The following is a 9,241-nucleotide window of genomic DNA, read 5'->3' as shown; positions in this document are numbered from 1 at the left end:
ACCGTGAAATAAATCCAGCAAATGAAGATATTGCAGCCCACTAATGACGGAGATAAAAACATCTCTATTTAATATTAAATTAGTTATTCTTGCTTCTAAAGAAAAGATGCATTAGGGGAGCAGAAAGGTACCACTATCTAGCACGTCTGTTGCAGTACAGTCTCTTTTATAAGACGAAATTCTCAAAGATTCGATAAACCAATCTAAGATTTACTATGTATTTCGTTTTCTTTCAAAAATAGTAGAGAAACAGAAAATCATTCGACTGCTATGATCTGATTCGACGTGCAAAATTAGAGGCTTACTCCCCTTCATGGAAATTGCAACTGACTCGAAATAATACGGAAAACTAAACATGTTTGACGCACGAATTCCAACGAACACAGAAAATACTCACCTAAAAATAATTATGAAAAACTGTATAAAACATAATCGAATAATACCTTCTTCAAACCTAAAATTATTTCTGCATTTCTTCGCATTATACAGTATTTATATATGTTAGGAAACAATTACGGAAAATAATGCGCTACGTTCATATATAATCAATAATATAATATTAAAAATGACAGCCGTTGCTGAGCGCTGAGTTAAATACTCATATATCTACATATGTGACGGTCATTTTGTTTATTACTTTTTTGCCATTCTTAAAGGCGTTTGTTATAAACATTCGTACAGTAAACAACGCAGAGTTACACATTAACCATATAGTTATGTGTTTCAGTATCCCTATTTAGAAAGCCCTCATGTTTTGTATAAAACCATTCGATTTTCAAAAGTTTCTCTTCATAAACGCATTTATTACCAAAGGCGTTTTAGTGATTCCTATCACTTCGTCAAGTTTTGTTCCAAAAACAATTTTTTTTTAAATCTAAGAATTGGACCAATGATAAATGGCGAGAATCCGCTTTTGATTTAATTTACCCAGAATGTGCAATACTTGAAGCACAATGATCACTAAAAGATATATAAAAAATCGGCAATTAAGGAAATCAGAACTTCCTTCTGTGCACTTCGATTCCAAATTACCAGGAAACATGGCAGTCAAGGCGAACTCTTTCAAGATTTTCCGCTTATTTCAGTCAAAACGAAATGGAAGTAAACAAGGAAACAATTACGGAATGGTGAATGTTACAGCAACAAATATTGCCACGTCAGCGAATAAATAATATCTAAAATAAACATGCTTGAGATTACTGTCCCCATTTGAAAAGGACTCGTCTTAGAGCACCATAAAGACAATAGAAGTATTGAGATAAGCAGGAAAATATTCATCCGTTGTCACATTGCATTAAAATATTTGGATTTTCTTAACGCAGTCCATGTGAAGTATTAAGAGGCAAATTGCAATCCCATCAACTAAGCAATTTTAAACCTCTAACGCACGAAAATATTTTTTTAAGAAAACCAATACTTTCATCAAGCATTATTATGAACCCACTTCTTTAGGTACTTAAATAAAAATGGGGTAACGCTTGTGATTAAAAATATTGAAGAAAATCAGAACTTATTTGTACGTTGAACTAATTTACTTCTTGTCGATTCCGTATTACCAGGAACCATGGCGGTCATTGTGAAATTTTCTTTACGTTGCTGAAATTTGAGCTTGTCTTTTTTGCGTTCTTTTGCTTCTTTTTCACGTCTCGTTTCCCCTTCGAGTTGCTGCAACTTTAACCTTTTAAAGTCTGGTTCCATAGGTTCGTACACATCCTCGGTGGTATCGTGCAGACCACGTGGAGGTTTCTTTACGAAAGGGATTTCTGCATTATAATCGACCCCTTTTCTCTTCTTCCGCTGCGGTTTCACTTCGATTCCTGCCGCCCGTAGTTCACGGACTTTCTGCAAATTAGCTAACCTCTTAGCTTGTTCCATTTGCATCTCTCTGGCTCTCCTTTTGGCCTTTTTACCCTGAGTGTTGGCGAGTCGGGCTCGAGCTTCGGCGAGCATTTCTAACTCGTCTTCGTCCATCACTTGAGGATCGGGAAGGGCTGGTTTCGTTTCTGAATTCAAAATTTCTCGACGGGAATTATTCATGATCTCCTCATAAATGTATTCTTCTTCGTTTTCTCTTACTTGGCCCCGAGAGAGTAGAAATTCGAACCGTTCTACGCACTGCGCTGCTGGCCTTCCAATAATTCCAGAGATTGTCCGCCACTGTGCGGGCATCATCTTTACCAAATGGATGAGTTTTTCCTCTTCTTGTAGAGACCATTCCGTCCTTTTGATGAAGGGATGCAGCCATTCGTACCATCTGGCTTTACACTCCTTTGGAGATTTCCGCAGCAAGCGAGCAATTCGTCTCCATTTAAACTTTCCGAATTTCGTCATTGCCGCTTTTAGAATCTCGTCCTCTGTGTTTTTCCATAAGCGAATTTTGGTCGGTGGACGAGACATCTCCGCAAACTGCCAGTAAAAAAAAACAAGACAATTATTGTAGAAAATAATAATAAACACGAGAATTTTGCAAGAATAATACAAATTAATCAACTGAAATTACCGACGTTTTAGCTTCCTTTTTCTCAAGAACGCAAAAACACACACTCACTCTTGATCGCCAAAGTGGAAACTGAACTGTTCTCTCTACAGTGATCTGTAATTTTATATGAACTGCTGACGTGGCAACTAGCAGAGCAACAGGAGAAAACGCGGGAACTACTTTAGCCAATCAGATGTGAATGTAAGATATTACTTCTTTGGTATTGGTTGAAATGACACCCATAGCAACAAGCCATGTGTGTGTTCTTCGGACGGTTTGACTGACTGGGATATGATACTGTTTTTGGCGATAATGAATCGCCAAGAATGATTCATGTTTCCTCTTCCACATGGCAAAGTCCTGAAAAGCGTTCTCTTATTTAATGCTAAAATTGCCGTTTACACAAAACTTTAATGTCGAATGAAATAAAATAAAATAATGTAATTATATAGGAATAAATTGTTTTATCTAATACATCACTGTACAGACATTTTAGAAAATAAATTATTATATTATCCGTCATTTGTATTGAAAGAAAATTAATTTCATACACCTGAAACAGCTCAATTAAGAAAACTATTTGTTAAGCGAAATGAATATTTCCTACGCCTTTAAACCGATAATTACGTTTTCCTTGGAAAAAAGTGCTGGAGAATCGATTTTTTGTACTAACTTCTTGGCATTTAAAACGATTCTATAGTTAATCGTTTTATTAACTACCTTCCAAAATTGGTGGAATGTTGAATAATCTGAAGTTATTCACTTATTTCCGTTCATTTTATCTTTCTTTTGGTTCTCTTTATCAGGTTGTTTTTTATTGTTTCGAAATATTTCTAAGCATTATGTGCTTTATCGTCCACGAGTAGATTTTATTTTATATTTTCGTCAACACGATTTCTTGGATGTTATGGTGTTAACCTCCATTTCTTTGCATTGTGTTGATTCTGCACGCATTGCAGATGTTCCCATTATCTGAGTTTCCTCAAGTATTCTCTCTGAAGATAGAATGCTGGAAGCTGATCTTGAGAGTTTTTTTCTTTCTTTTGCAAGATGTGATGTTATCGTAATATCAGGATGGGGAGCTGATCAGTGGTTCTATTACAATTCTCCCCATTTCTTCAGCGTTGACTGTAATGAGGACATATGTTGCTGAGATTTCCTTTGCTAACTTTCCTCAAAGATGTTTGCAGTTGTCTAGGATGGCGGGTTTCTGTTGGAACAAAATATCAGCATTAAGCGCCGATATAGACACGAGTCATATACTAAACACCGTTTTCTCACTCTAAGGTAGTTGATCATTACTCCTGCAGAACGAATGTAGACAGGAAGAAGTGTTTCCTTCCAAGGTAAATATTATCTCCGGATGTGAATTAACTAATGGTAACTGACTCGAAATAATACGGAAAACTAAACATGTTTCACGCACGAATTCCAACGAACACATAAAATACTCACCTAAAAATAATTATGAAAAACTGTATAAAACATAATCGAATAATACCTTCTTCAAACCTAAAATTATTTCTGCATTTCTTAGCATTATACAGTATTTATATATGTTAGGAAACAATTACGGAAAATAATGGGCTACGTTCATATATAATCAATAATTATTATTATTATTGTTCCGGGAAACTCCAAGGAGTCGACAGACTCATCGAGGGAGGCCCTAACATCATGACAAGAACAACTATTCAACATCACGCAGTATCTATCATACCTTGCCTTGAACTCATTCACAGTCGTAGCACCCACAACAGACTCTGGAAGCTTATTCCACTCATTTACCACTCTCCAAGTAAAGAACCTAGCTCTAACACCCTTGTCAACCACGCTCTTGCCCAGCTTCCATGCATGGCCCCTAGTCCTCCCACCACCAGTCATATTTTCAAAAATATCTTCTGGATCAATCTTATAAAAACCCTTCAGTAATTTGAATGTCTCAATCATATCACCCCTCCTTCGCCTATCGTCCAATTTCTGCAACCCACAAATCTTCAACCTATTCTCATAAGGTTCATTCCACAGACCTGCTATCATCTTAGTCACTCGTCCCTGGACCCTCTCCACTTCCTCCCCATCACGAAGAAACCCTGGTGCTCATAGCTGGGCACAGAAGTCCAGATGGGGTCTTATTAAGGCTCGATACAGAGGAACAACAACTTGTTCGTCTCTGCATGTTAAAGTATTTTTCAGAAGCCAAGTGATTTGGTGAGCTGTTTTAGTTACTTTTGCAATGTGCCCCCTAAACTTCAACTCCCTATCCACCAACACTCCCAAATCCCTGGCCTCATCAATCTCCTGGAGTATGATTCCACCAATGCGATATACTGCTGCTATTCTTTTCACCCCAAAGTGCATAACCTTACACTTTGCCACATTAAATTCACATCCATTTTTCCTAGCCCAGTCCTCCAAACTATCCAAATCATCCTGTAAAATTTTGACATCTTGTGCACTCACAATTGCTCTACCCAACTTTGCATCATCAGCAAACAAGTGAACACTTCCTCTCAGATTCTTTCGAATATCATTGATGAACAAATTGAAAAGCAGTGGTCCAAGAACAGAGCCCTGTGGCAATCCACTAGTCACAAGACGTCTTTTAGACTCCACTCCTGAATAAACCACTCTTTGATATCTCTCCTTCAACCACCCTCTTATCCATCTCACCAACCCTATATCTGTACTCATCTGCTCCAGTTTACTGATTAGGGTTCCATGTGGTATCCTATCAAAAGCCTTGGCAAGGTCCAGTAGTATCACTGTAAACCCATTACCCCTATCCAGTTCAGCCGTCACTGTGTTATAAAACGTGAGCAAGTTACTGAGGCATGATCTACCCTTCACAAAACCATGTTGTCCCCCATACAATATCCCATTTTCATCTATCCAATCCTGTATTCTTTTCTTGACTAATTTCTCTAAGACCTTGACAATGATTCCTGATATGCTAATCGGTCGGTAATTTACAACAACAGTCTTGGAACCACCTTTATGCAGTGGAACTATTTTCCCCTCTTTCCACCCGCTCGGGACTAACCCAGACCCGAGACTCAAATTAAACAAAATGGTCAAGGGTACTGACAATTCTTTAGCTGCTTCTCGTACAACACGAGCTGGTATACCATCCAATCCCACAGATGTATTGACATTGAGGTTATGCAATAGACTACTCACCTCCACTTCATTAACCACAATTCCCGTATAATCTACTGGTTTATTCGTTTCTGCAATGTCACCACCTGGATGATATACTTTTGCAAAGTGCTCACTCAGTAACTCAACTGATTCGTTACCTCCCTACCATCAGCATTCTTTAAAATCAATCTTCCATGTACATTTTTCCTTTTACTTGCTACATATCTAAAAAACTGTTTAGGATTCTCTTTAGCCTGCATGGCCAATGTTCTTTCGTAGTCCTTTTTTGCTTTTCTTACCATACTCGTCACCCTTCTGGCCTGTGCTTTATACCGTTCATGTGCCTGCCGGTCACCCTTCTCCTTAAATTCCCTCCATAGTTGTTTCTTTTTTTGCAACTCAAGCTTAATGGTGTTATTCATCGATTTAACCCCTACTTGATTTATTATTCGGACTCTAGGAATACAGTCAGCCATTGCTTCATGCAAGCACTTCTTAACTACCTCTCATGCACTATCAACTTCTAGTCCTTGCAGTTGTACATGCCATGGCACTGAACCAATCAAACTCCTAAGCATGTCATACTTTCCAGCCCGATAATTCCACATGTACCCTGTCTTAATTGAAAATTCTACACCTTTAGCCACCTCCCAAGTTAAGACCCTATGATCACTCTCACCGATTGGTGGCAATGTGGTCATATTTGTTACAGCCAAAACCTCAGATGTAATTACTAGGTCAAGCACTCTCTGACCCCTAGTATTTTCCATTACATGCTGTCGCAGATAGTTATCCCTTAATAACCGCATAAAATCCAGTTCCTTCCTCCCATGTGTCCTCTCCTCACTCCAATCAATGCGACCATAGTTGAAATCTCTCATCATAATCACCCTCCTTCCACCCATTTCTTCTATTTGCTTGTGCATACTGTCACCACCATCTTTTCCATCACCAGGTCTATAGCAGCACCCAATTGTATATTTAGTTCTGCTACCCACAATCTCACACCAAATGGCCTCAAATGTGCTCTTTTCTCTATCCTGCAATTCAACTTCTATTCTCCTTGGCTGTAGCTCATCAGCTATCATCAACAATACTCCTCCCCCCATTTTATTCTCTCTGTCATTCCTGAACACACTATACCCATCACATTCAATCCCACTAGTTATATCATCTACAGTCAGCCATGTTTCACTAATACCTATAAACTGTGGTCTGGAAGTGCCAACCATGGCCAAAAACTCTTCCTTCTTGTTCCTAATACTCCTAGTGTTAGTGTACATGAATTTAAGACCCCCATTAGCTCCAACCCTACCGTGATGCCTTTTATTAACTATCCCACTCAGATTTTTGTTGTCCTTATTTGCTCTGGCATATTATATTCATTCTTACATTCAACTGCCTCCATAAGGACTGTATCTCTACTCCCCCCTCCTAACAAATGTAGTTTCCCTGAATTTGCACATCCACTACATTCAGCAACACTTTCTCAAGTCTTCATACACCGTAACCAATCAAATGCAAGCCATCCATCGTATATAGATCCTTTCGCCCATCAAACTCACTCCACACATCCATAAATTCCACACCACTCGTCATACATAACCCACGCATAAAGTCATTCGCAATTATAGCCCTCCTTTTAAACATTTCACTGTCATACCGTTGCAAAAGACTCATCATTCTAACTCTCTCACTCTTTTCTTTTGCTACCTCAAACAATTCATTCAGGTCTTCTATCATTTCCATTTTATCTCCTTTCAAATCATTCGTACCTGCCACAGCAATCATTTCTTTCACCCTTTCCTTTTGCTCTCTATTAGACGCAGTTACTTCCTTTATGGTCGCCCCAGGTTGGTACGATTTTGTCAAATCGTCTACTAACACACCTCGTACTAACGAGTCTCCATACAGTACTCTATCCTTCATTTTGTTCATGTTCACATTCATACGTCTATTTTTCCTGTCATACCTTTTATTATTGGTTGGTTCATTCAGTCTACTTTTGTTCATGCACTCTAGCTGCTGTTTTGCTCTTTCTATCGCACTATTCTACAACGCGATCTCACTCAATGCATCTATCTCCTCTTTTTTGTTCTCTGAGAAACCATTTATACTATCATTCACACTCTCACAATTTTCATGTACAACCTTGCCGTTTCTTGTCATATCCCTATTTCCTTCATTCTGAAGGTTGACAAAAATATCACACTCACGATCCGAAATACACTTCAATTCCTCATTCTCTCTACATTTTCTACACACATTCAATCCTTTATTATCATCTAACCACACTCCGCAAAGCGTACATTTCACAGCTAGTACACTGACTCATTTCTTTTTTGCTACCGTTCTTTGATAACGATGGCGAACCTTCATTACTGGCCGCCATTTTCCTTCGCACAGGTGCAATCCTTATTTGCAACGTGTTTTGTCAAATTATACGTTATAACACACCAAAAATAGACGCACTGAAATACGCAAGGCAAACAAAACAAAACTACACAATATTAAGTAATTTGTATCGATAACTGAAAATGATACTTATCTTATCTGGAGCTTGCACGAACACTACACATTACGAATTCATCTAGTGGCGACTTCCCGACATAGATTATGTTATAAAACACTTTAGTACACTAACCACGCTAATAAAGCTCCAATAATATACCAAAATTACACACTTAAGTCCATTAAATTGAATCCAAAACACCAATAAATCAACAAAAATCACAAATCTCTCCGATAGCACGTCCGTTCACCAGCTAGACTCGACACCGAATAATATAATATTAAAAATGACAGCCGTTGCTGTGTGCTGAGTTAAATACTCATATATCTACATATGTGACGGTCATTTTGTTTATTACTTTTTTGCCATTCTGAAAGGCGTTTGTTATAAACATTCGTACAGTAAACAACGCAGAGTTACACATTAACCATATAGTTATGTGTTTCAGTATCCCTATTTAGAAAGCCCTCATGTTTTGTATAAAACCATTCGATTTTCAAAAGTTTCTCTTCATAAACGCATTTATTACCAAAGGCGTTTTAGTGATTCCTATCACTTCGTCAAATTTTGTTCCAAAAACAATTTTTTTTTAAATCTAAGAATTGGACCAACGGTAAATGGCGAGAATCCGCTTTTGATTTAATTTACCCAGAATGTGCAATACTTGAAGCACAATGATCACTAAAAGATATATAAAAAATCGGCAATTAAGGAAATCAGAACTTCCTTCTGTGCACTTCGATTCCAAATTACCAGGAAACATGGCAGTCAAGGCGAACTCTTTCAAGATTTTCCGCTTATTTCAGTCAAAACGAAATGGAAGTAAACAAGGAAACAATTACGGAATGGTGAATGTTACAGCAACAAATGTTGCCACGTCAGCGATTAAATAATATGTTATTTAAACATGCTTGAGATTACTGTCCCCATTTGAAAAGGACTCGTCTTAGAGCACCATAAAGACAATAGAAGTATTGAGATAAGCAGGAAAATATTCATCCGTTGTCACATTGCATTAAAATATTTGGATTTTCTTAACGCAGTCCATGTGAAGTATTAAGAGGCAAATTGCAATCCCATCAACTAAGCAATTTTAAACCTCTAACGCA

The 9,241-nt window shown here is 37.8% G+C and overlaps 1 pseudogene; it reads right to left on the bottom strand.

Annotated features, from left to right (window-relative positions):
• Positions 1-1,503: 1,503 nt before the first annotated feature.
• LOC150107964 (cell division cycle 5-like protein pseudogene) lies at positions 1,504-2,397 on the bottom strand (annotated as a pseudogene).
• Between the last annotated feature and the right edge of the window lie 6,844 nt (positions 2,398-9,241).

Source organism: Typopeltis vanoorti, chromosome 3, assembly GCF_054136105.1.
Source record: "Typopeltis vanoorti isolate ZY-2024b chromosome 3, IOZ_Tvanoo_1.0, whole genome shotgun sequence".
NCBI lineage: Eukaryota > Metazoa > Arthropoda > Arachnida > Uropygi > Thelyphonidae > Typopeltis > Typopeltis vanoorti.
Note: the sequence above shows the minus strand (reverse complement) of the source record. Positions and strands in the feature narration are given on the sequence as shown.